General features: G+C 39.6%; 1 protein-coding gene across 1 annotated transcript in view; it reads left to right on the top strand.

Moving 5' to 3' along the window:
* The window catches only part of GPR158 (G protein-coupled receptor 158), a 393556-nt gene that overhangs the window by 274317 nt on the left and 109426 nt on the right, over nucleotides 1-9813 (top strand). The gene's annotated exons all lie outside the window — the stretch shown is intronic.

Below are 9813 nucleotides of genomic sequence, written 5' to 3'. Positions count from 1 at the left end.
ACAACAGAATAACTGGTCGCTATGACACGCACTGTCCACCAGGGGGCAGATGCTTAGTGCAGGAGCTGTGCCCTGGTGGTCAGTGTGCTCCTACAGGGGGAGCGCCGCTCAGCCAGAAGCCGGGCTTATGGGTGGCTAGTGCAGCTGCAGTGGTGGGAGCCTCTCCCGCCTCCTCGGCAGCGCTAAGGATGTTCTACTGATGGCCATCAGCTGGACATCCCCTGAGGGCTCCCAGACTGTGAGAGGGTGCAGTCCGGGCTGAGGAACCCCCTCTCTGAGTGCACAAATTTCGTGCACCTGACCTCTAGTTGTATATATTTAAGGTATACAATATTTGATAGATTTATGCATTATAATACATAGTGGTATATTGCCATTGGAGTGATAATTAGCACCTTTATCACATTATATTAAACTAGAGGTCTGGAGCATGAAAATTCATACATGGGAGGGGGTCCCTCAGCCTGGCCTGCCCCCTCTCACAGTCCAGGAGCCCTCAGGGGATGTCCTACTGATGAGTTAGACCCAAGGGGAGCAGGCCTAAGCTGCAGTCTGGCCTCCCTCTGTGGGAGACGACCGGGCCAATCAGGGGAAGGCGCTGCCCATATCACCCCACTGCTGCTGCTGCTGGCACAGGCCGCCGTGGCTGACTGCCCTCGGCCCACGCAGCTGCCTTGGCTGCCTGCCCTCAGCCCTCGCAGCCACCAAGGCTTTGTCCGGAAGGACGTTAGGAAGGACGTTCAGCTGTCCAGTCTAATTAGCATATTATGCTTTTATTATTATAGATACCATTTCTTTTTAGTGATTAGTATAATTAAGATCTAGTCTCTTGGCAAGTTTGTTGATTATAATACAATATTGTTGTCTATATTCTAGTCTATTTTCTTGTTACATTTGGTTACTATAAAAAATGTGTCTGTCAGAAAAACAGTTGTAACAACTAGATTCTGATATGAATTGATTTGAATGTTCACCAGCAAATGGATACAATTTTTTTCTCTGTTAACCATAAGACAAATCAGAAACTATTTGTAGTTGTAGTGATATTTTAAATTGGTACATAAGATAGGGAAGATAATCCAACAAAATCTCTGTCAGTTTTAATAATGGCAAATGGTGTTTTTGTTGCTTTACTTGTACTTAGGGTGCCCTTTTGGAAAAAGACCAGAGAGAAGAGTGACTTACCGACTGAAAGGTCATGAAAAATGTTATTTCAAATTTAAACACAATTGAAATATATTAACAGAAACTTACTCATATCAGAATTGAATTTAAGAACTCCTTACATGGCAAAAGGGTTTATACCCAAGGAGAACCCACAACCAACTGAGCTACCCAGCCAGGGCCTAGAGTTTGAATTTTGAATTCCTATCTCCATCATCTTTGCATCTAAGTAGCAGTTGTTTCCCCACAGCCCTTTATAATCTACCTTTGTTTTTTGCTTGTCAAATACAATACTGCTTCCTCTACTTGCAAATAGGGGGCATCTCACACACCTCATTAATTCACTTATTACTGAAATGCTCATCATATTTTAGAGTGGAAACTTTTTTTGTGTTAAAATGTGGAATATAAAATAAGACATATAAACAGGTCCTAGAATGTTTAGACTATCAAAATAGTAATGCCTCTTTGTTTTACACATTATCTGGTCATTCCATACACCTCCAAGCATGCTAGAGAGGACAAATAATGTGTTAAAGACAAGCTTAACAGTCCTGAGCAAATCTGTTCCTGTTCTCACTTTTTTTCTTCCTGTTTAAGAAGATAAAGGAGATGCTGATGTTATTTAGCTAACGTTTAATGGGATTCTAGTGCCTGTGACTGAGCAGTGGTATTTTAGAGCAGTTACTTTTGCAGATCGCAGTTTTCAATATACCAAATTTAAAAAGAGAAAAATAAATTATGAGATTAGACAATGTTCAAACTATAAAGAAAGTTTGCTTAGATCTGCTTCTACTTAGTAATCAGATGAAACCAAACAATGATTTGTGAAGTCTCTTAAATGTCTCCAAGTATGGAGTACATTTATGTTAAAAAAAAATGATAAATGTGAGACTAAATTATGTTTATTTTGAGTGTAACAAAGAGTGATATTTGAAAAAGTATGCAAAGTGTTTTACCTCTGAAATGTTAAATTATAAAATACTTAATATTTTATATTTTTATTATTATCATTCCATTAGACTTTCTTCATGAGGAGGAATTTTTAATTTCAGTGATCTTTTTATTTGAAAAATATATCAACTAAATCAATACCTTTTTATCAATAATAGATGTCTAAGCAAATGACAGATTCTTTTTTCAGTAATTTCATGCCACTTTATTTAAGGATGTACAGTAATTCTTCCCAATGCAAGATCCTTTTTGTAATATCTCAGTATGTACCATTCACTTCTATATGCTTTTTTTTTGACAGTTAGAGAATTTATCTCCATTAAATGAAGTAAGAGTTATTCTATTTAGTAGTATTGAAAGAAAAAGGGAATTGAAAGTTTTGAATAGATTACAGAGAAGTAACAGCTATTTTTGCAAAGAAGCCATAAGGGAAATGAGGACAAATAAGGACATGACGATCCACATTTTAGGAATGCATTTTGGTCACATCTTAGCAGAGGAAAGGGGCAAAGAAATGAGGAGAAATCTGTTGGGAGCACTTTGGTATTAAATTGTTTTGGACATAAGCACAAAAGATGAGTCTGGTTAAGAAAGATTGTCCAGCCTGGCTGGTGTGGCTCAGTGGTTGAGCATTGACCTATGAACCAGGAGGCGACAGTTCAATTCCCATTCAGGGCATAGGCCCAGTATGTACCTCAGTTTTCTGCAACTTTGCCTCTGCAGTGAGAGTCAGCAACATTAAGCCATAAAATCAGGCACTGAACTTGTGAAAGATGAGACACTAGAGGGAACACCTCTTTGTGTTCACATTATCTGAGACAAAGCAAAGAATTGGCAAGCATCTTATGTAAATACTACAAAAACAACCATGAGAAGTTTCTGCCAGCAACAAATGATAAACCATATTAATAATGAATACTTGTTATTTCTAATTTCACATGTATAAAACATCATTAATTTTTCACCCTGGCTAGTATGACTTAGCATTTAGAGTATTGGCCCGCACACCAAAGGGTCATGGGTTCGATTCCTGGTCAAGGACACGTACCTGAGTTGCAGACTTGATCCCCAGTCCCAGTTGCGGGTGTATGGGAAAGCAACCAATCAATGTGTCTCTCTAACATAGGTGTTTTTCTCTCTCCTCTGTGTCTCTCCACCTCCTTCCTTTCCATTCTATCTGAAAAGCAATGGAAAAAATATCCTCGGGTGAGGATTAACGTGTGTGTGTGTGTGCGTGTGTGTATCCTATATAATAAAAGCCTAATATGCAAATTGTTTAACCGGGAGGTCAACTGCTCGCTATGATGTGCACTAACCACCAGGGGGCTGCACGGAACATGGTGGGCATCAGTGACACAGCGCTGGCAGTGGGCGGCAGTGGAGGCGCTGCCAGCCCTGATGGGTCTCAACAAGAGTGTGACCACAGTGGGATGGTGGAGCAGGTAAGCGGGTGGTGCCAAGCCAAGGTATGTGTGAGCAGGGGCCCAATCGCCCTGCTGATTGCCCCGCAGATGGCGACCAGTGGCGGTGGCAGGGGGCGGGACTACCACCCAGCTCCCAGGTGCTGAGGGAGCTGGGCGGGGGGCCTGGCCCCAACCAATCTCCCTGCAGATGGCAACCAGCAGCTGGCAAGCCCTGAGCATCTGATCAAGGCTGGCCCCAGGCTGGGACGGGGAACTGGGGGTAGGTGGTGGCAACCAACCTCCTGCGGCATCAGGGCAGGGGGCTGCGACCTCTCGCTGGCTGCCAGGGGGCAGGGGTGATGGGGATGGAGGTGCAGTGAGAATGTGGGGTGTCCACCGAGCTCGCTCTCACTCCCCCTGCTACCCTCCCCCGGGATGGGCTTGTGCTCTGGGAAAGCCCCTGCGCTCAGGTGCTGGACGCCCGTGAGAAGCCTGCCCAGCACCTGTGTGGCCTCTTTCGGGTGAGCTGGGCCACAGCTGCCAGGACCACAAGGGCCAGTCGGGCTCCCCTTGGGTTCCTGCAGGAGCCAGTCTGCGAGGCCAGCCAGGAGAGAGCACGCTGCCCACCCAGCTTTTGTGTGGTGCTGCTGGGCGGCCCAGAGGCCCAAGCTGTGGCCCAGCCCACAGTGTCTGGCTGCGCTCACCCCATCTCTGCATGGGGACTCGGGCACTGTGACTGAGGTGGAAGGGGGTGCGTGGGGGCCCAGGGACCCAGGTGCTGCCCAGGGCCCAGAAGTCAGCTAAGACCTGCCCTTCCATGCCAGACACTTGCACTTCGATTGTCAGCCAGGCCTAGGGACCACACCTGTGTATAAATTTCATGCACTGGGCCTCTAGTAATTGTATATATGTGTGTGTGTGTGTGCGTGTATAATTATATATACACTAGAGGCCCGATGCATGAAATTCATGCATGGCTAGGATCCCTAGGCCTGGCCACTGATCAGGGCCAATCTGTGGGGTGACCAGTGGGGCGACCGGGGGGCTCCCACTGGCACCCACTTTGGCTGGCTTGGCACCGCCCACTCACCAGCCCCGCCACCTGCCGCTGGTGCTGGTTGGGGCCCACGGGCAGGGGGCAGCTCCTGCATTGAGTGTCTGCCCTCTGGTGGTCAGTGCATGTCATAGCTACCTGTCGTTCAGCTGGTCATTCCACTGTTCGGTCTATTTGCATATTAGGCTTTTATTATATAGGCTACATATATATAACTATAACTTATTTTTCTATTAGTGTGCTGTACTGTTTTAAAGAATATGAAACTATGTATAAGTCACTTTGGACTTTATTTTTGGATAAACTTATTTTTCCAAAAGGTCTGAAAGTGCTCTGTTGCAAAATGACCCTATCAGGTGAAAAATGGACTTTCTTGTAACATCTTAGAAATTAGAAAGAATTCCTAGTTAAGGCAATGTTATAATATCTTTCAATGTTTTACATAACACTTTCAAGAATTTTAAATTGACTGTTAAATTTTTTAGAATATCTGAACCCAACCCCTTACTTGTGGTTGATTTTTAAATACTTTAGTAGTGCTACATGTTTTGTTATTATACTATATCTTACTGGAGGCCCAGTGCACGAAACTCATACACGAGTAGTGTCCCTAGGCCTGGCCAGAAATCAGGGCTGATCAGGACCTTCCTTCCGGCTGCTGGCTGGGGCCTTCCTTCATTCCAGGCCACCCTCTGGTGGTCAGCAGATGTCATAGCGACAATCGAAATTCCAGTCTCCCAGTCAAACTCCCAAGGGGACAATTTGCATATTGGGCTTTTATATATATAGGTAGTTCTGTTCCCTTTAGTTTGGTTAAGGACACAACTGAGGGCCAGGTAGGATATACAAAGGAAATCAAACTGACTTGGAGTCACTCACCAGCTGAGTGAGCTCAGGCAGCCGATTAACCTCATATCTTCTATCTGCCCATGAAAGACTGATGCTGAACTTCCATTGACTGAGTGCCTGTTCTTTGCCAAGTAGCATCATTTCCACTCTTTACAGTGGTGCTGCAAGGTGGGCATGGTTACACCCATTTTATAAATGAAGACTGAAGCTCAGAAGGTTAAACAGCCTGCTCAAGGTCACACAGGTAATAAGCAACCGATGCTGATATTTTGAACCACCTGGATATAAAGCCCCTGTGTTTTATTCCATGAATTTATAATTCTCTGAATTATTTATGCTTAACTTAGGGGATCTCTCTCCTGATCACATTCCTCTGATTTTTGGACCTTTTCATTCTTCTGAAAAATGATATTGGGTTTAACTAACCATATTTTGGGAAATTGTTCCTTGACAATTTTTTCTGAATTCAATTGGATTGTCTATATTTCATCACAGATCTTCTTCAGACAAACTAATTGCATGCAGTCTGTCAAACTATAGATGTAGTCTATACTTACTCATCTATTTATATAATTATAAATAAAATTCTTGAAAAATAATATTCTCCTATCTCTCAATGTTAGGATTCTCTTCAGGACCATCTTTTACATCCTGCTTCCAATTTGTTTATGTGTAATTATTTAACCAGGTGTTTTTCAGGTTTTATCTGTAATTTTTCAGTCCATGGATTTCTCTATAGAAACAGGAGGGTTAAAAGAAAAAGCATAGCTCATGAGTCTGTTCTCCCCTAGTGTGGCTAAATCTTTTTGTAAATGATAAAGATTTATAGTCTTGGTTAATCATCCAAACCTTTGTTAGTCCATTTCTTTCAGAGTCTTACTCTGTTCCTTTCTTATATTCTCATCAGACATTCTGAGGTTTAGCTATTTAAAAATATCTTCATATTGTTCTTTTTGTAATAGAAAGACATTTTAACTGTTACAAGGTTGAAGAAATTGACTATGATCCAAAATAGCTGCACTGTTTTAGCAAGATATACATTAATTTCCCCAGTGGTTAAAAACATTAAAAAATAAATGAAGAAGTTAGTGAATACAGAATCCAGGAAGTAACAACAAACCATTTTAATTATTTTTAAAAATTCATACTTCAGCATTTTTATTATTTATTACTTCTGGTGACTTTGCTTCCTCTGGGTGCTTAAGTCCCACGTAAATCTTCTTGTGACAATTGTGCTTCATCTTATGCCTCTATACTTTGCATCTAAAGATTATAGAATTTAGAAATTGGCTTTGACATAATTTGGTAAAATTGGTGTAATAAGATTAACCCTTTTCTTTGGTCCATAGGTTTGCTCTCTGACTATCATAAACCTTCATAAGTCAGTTCTGTAAGTTTAAGAAATGAGGAAAATGGAATGGAGGTGTCATTTATTCACCTCTATTGTAAATTCTGGAATTATATTTATTAGGCTGTATGGAGTCTAAACTAGCGAGTTAGGCTGAAAGATAACTCCCTCAGTTTTCTATTCATCTCTAAGTATTATAAATATGCTGTTTGATAATTTGATACATGTAGTTGACACTGAGTACAAACTTATTAAATAGGAATTAGCTAGAAAGGGCTTTTCTTAGACTTCTTTGCATGTTATGATACCTAATGTAGAATTTTCTAGTTCAGTTGACATATTTTAGATAATTTTTATTTAATTTTATTTATTTAATTACTAAAATGTATATTGCACAGCAGTGTATGATAACATCTAAAAAGAAATTAAAATATGTGCACAATATTTCCAAAGCTATTCACTTCTCTAGAAAAAAAGACATGGTTATCAGCTTGATTTATATCCTCCAGACCCATATCTGATATATTTATATATAGAGAGAGAGAGAAAATTTACGGTGTTGATTTGTGTGTATGTATTTTACATAAGTAGTACAATACTGTACATTGTTGATTATCTTCAAGATAGTTTTTCAAGAGTTTCCCAGTTAGCAACTCTGGTTAAAAAGAGTTATATGCTACCATTTCTATCTCAGACAAAACTATGAAAGAGATGCCTCTATTATTTTGCTCATTATCTCTCTCATCCATCTTCATTTTTCTCTCCTTCCTCTCTCCCGTACATATTTAGTGCCTCCCCTCTCCTTCCTATCCTATCACTTTAATTGCATGGAAATTATTCCTGTTCTTCACTTTGAACTGATGTCAGTATATTACTTACATATTTATTGTTTGGCAACAAGTAACCAATAAAAGGCTTTGTTCTATTTAAAAGAACTTCCAGTACCAATAAGAAAATGGGAAACTGTTTCAGGAAGCATGAGGTGTTTTTTTCTTTATCCCTAAAATCTCACCTATTAGGTACCTACTCATTCTGTGAGGCCATGAAGCCAGCTCTGCCCAAGAATATTTTGAAAGGAAAAGTCCACGTTTTTAATAGGCCTTACTTACGTTTGATTATGGAACCACTTAGTGGAGTTCGGTCTATAATTTGCAGTTTTGAGCTCTTCTGCCCAGCCAGGAATGAGGCAATGAAAGTGTTAGGTAGATAACTCAGCATTTCCACATGAAAAAGAGATTGGTTACTGTATTTGCTCTGAGAATACGTAAAAGCAGGCACCAGTTGTCATGTGGTTTTGATGGTTGTAGCAAGCTAAGAACCAACTGGCGCTGAACAAAGAATGACTGAGTTCCCTCCCCCCAAGGCTTTGACACTTTTAGGGCCATTTTGGATCCCAGCATTAAAATTTTTTGACAAATACTAATATATACCTGTGGTTTTTAAATTTATCATCCTGGTGCTGCTTTCTACCGTTGAATAATACATACCTACTTATTAAGTATCTGGCATGATGCTACTACCTATTTTGCATACTTCATATTTTATTAAACCTGTGAGAATTAATAAGGTAAGGATTAGGAAACCCATTTTATGGGTCAGGCCATTGAAGTTCAAGTGGTTGTTTTATAATTCAAGCTGAGATGAAGTGAACGCTAAAGTCTGTTATTTCCATTAAGCTTGCAGTTACTTTTCATATCCCTTTTTTCCAAATAATATAGATTGTTTCACAAGCAATCTTGTATAACATTTTAGACTCTCACTCGCAGTGTCATTTTCTTGGAAAGTTTAAAAAATAAACCACAGATTATTCATAATTAGGTATGAATATATTTTGCCACCTTGGAAGTTCTGCCAGCACAAAACCCATTTTAAAGTTTGCTGATAGAAATTGCATTTTCAGTAAAAAGCACCTGCTAGCAAAAATAGGAACCGATAGTGAGAAGCCACTTGAATAATCAAGTCTGTTCACGGACTAAACTTGTTTCTTTATTCCCAAATTCTTAAATTAATGGAAGTCCTAAGTTCTTTTGAGGGATTACATAAAGTCTTTCCTATTTGTCTAACAATGTCCTACCAGGGTTTTGGAAGAGGAATTAAATTTTCTTTCTCTGACTATCCGGTTAGCTGATATTTCTTCTTAAGTAATGAGCTGTTGTGGTTTGGTTTTTCAGCTTTTTGTTGTTGAAAAACTAATTGCTACTACCTCAAATTATTTTCAGTTAAGATATCATATTTGCACCAGGTGTATACATTTTATGTGGCATTTAGTGAAAACACAGGGACCCTCAAATGACCTGTTTTTATCTTTGTATTCTTAATCGATATATTTACCCTATATTAATATTTAAACTCACCGAAGCAAAATTTATTATTACAAGATAAGATTGACTTTTTTGTCATTTTTTCATTTCATCTCACAGCTCAAAGCATTTTGCTTTGGGAAAATAATGCTATTTTGAGTCTAATAAAATATTTTATAAACTTTAAATATTCAGAACATTTATTTGAAAAGCAACTTATTCTTTTGAGTTGAGAATAATTTAAGCATGTTTACAAGGTGAAATTCCTCTGTTATTTAGGGTGATTTCTATTATTCACATAGTGGAGCTCTGTTAGTGAGTCTGGGGACTATATTTTATCACTGAGGTGCCAAGACCTTGTGCATATGTTTGTTTTACGCACTGAAATCATCATGTGGGTATTTGTGAAGAGGCTTAGGGATAGAGTTCAATATGCACTTGTAGCTGATGTTTCAGAAATACTGGCAAGATCTAATGAGTCAGTGAATCAGTTAGTTTGAAAGGATTTTCTAGATAGTGTTTCTAGCTGCTTAGACTGCTCAATAATTCAAATTTTAGAGAATAAAATTCCATGAAGGCATGAGAAAAGTTATTAAGTCTACCATCACCTTTGTAGTCCGTCTTTGCTTGTTTCAGTTATGTTCCCCTGTCTGAAATATTAGCCAGTTTTTATTTACTTTCCCTCAAAGAATGCTGTTCTACTGGTTGAGGAATTGTCCCAATAGCATAAATTCTTCCATG

The sequence above is a fragment of the Myotis brandtii genome, unplaced genomic scaffold (genome assembly GCF_000412655.1).
Source record: "Myotis brandtii unplaced genomic scaffold, ASM41265v1 scaffold215, whole genome shotgun sequence".
Lineage (NCBI taxonomy): Eukaryota > Metazoa > Chordata > Mammalia > Chiroptera > Vespertilionidae > Myotis > Myotis brandtii.
This window is presented reverse-complemented; position numbering and strand designations above follow the sequence as displayed.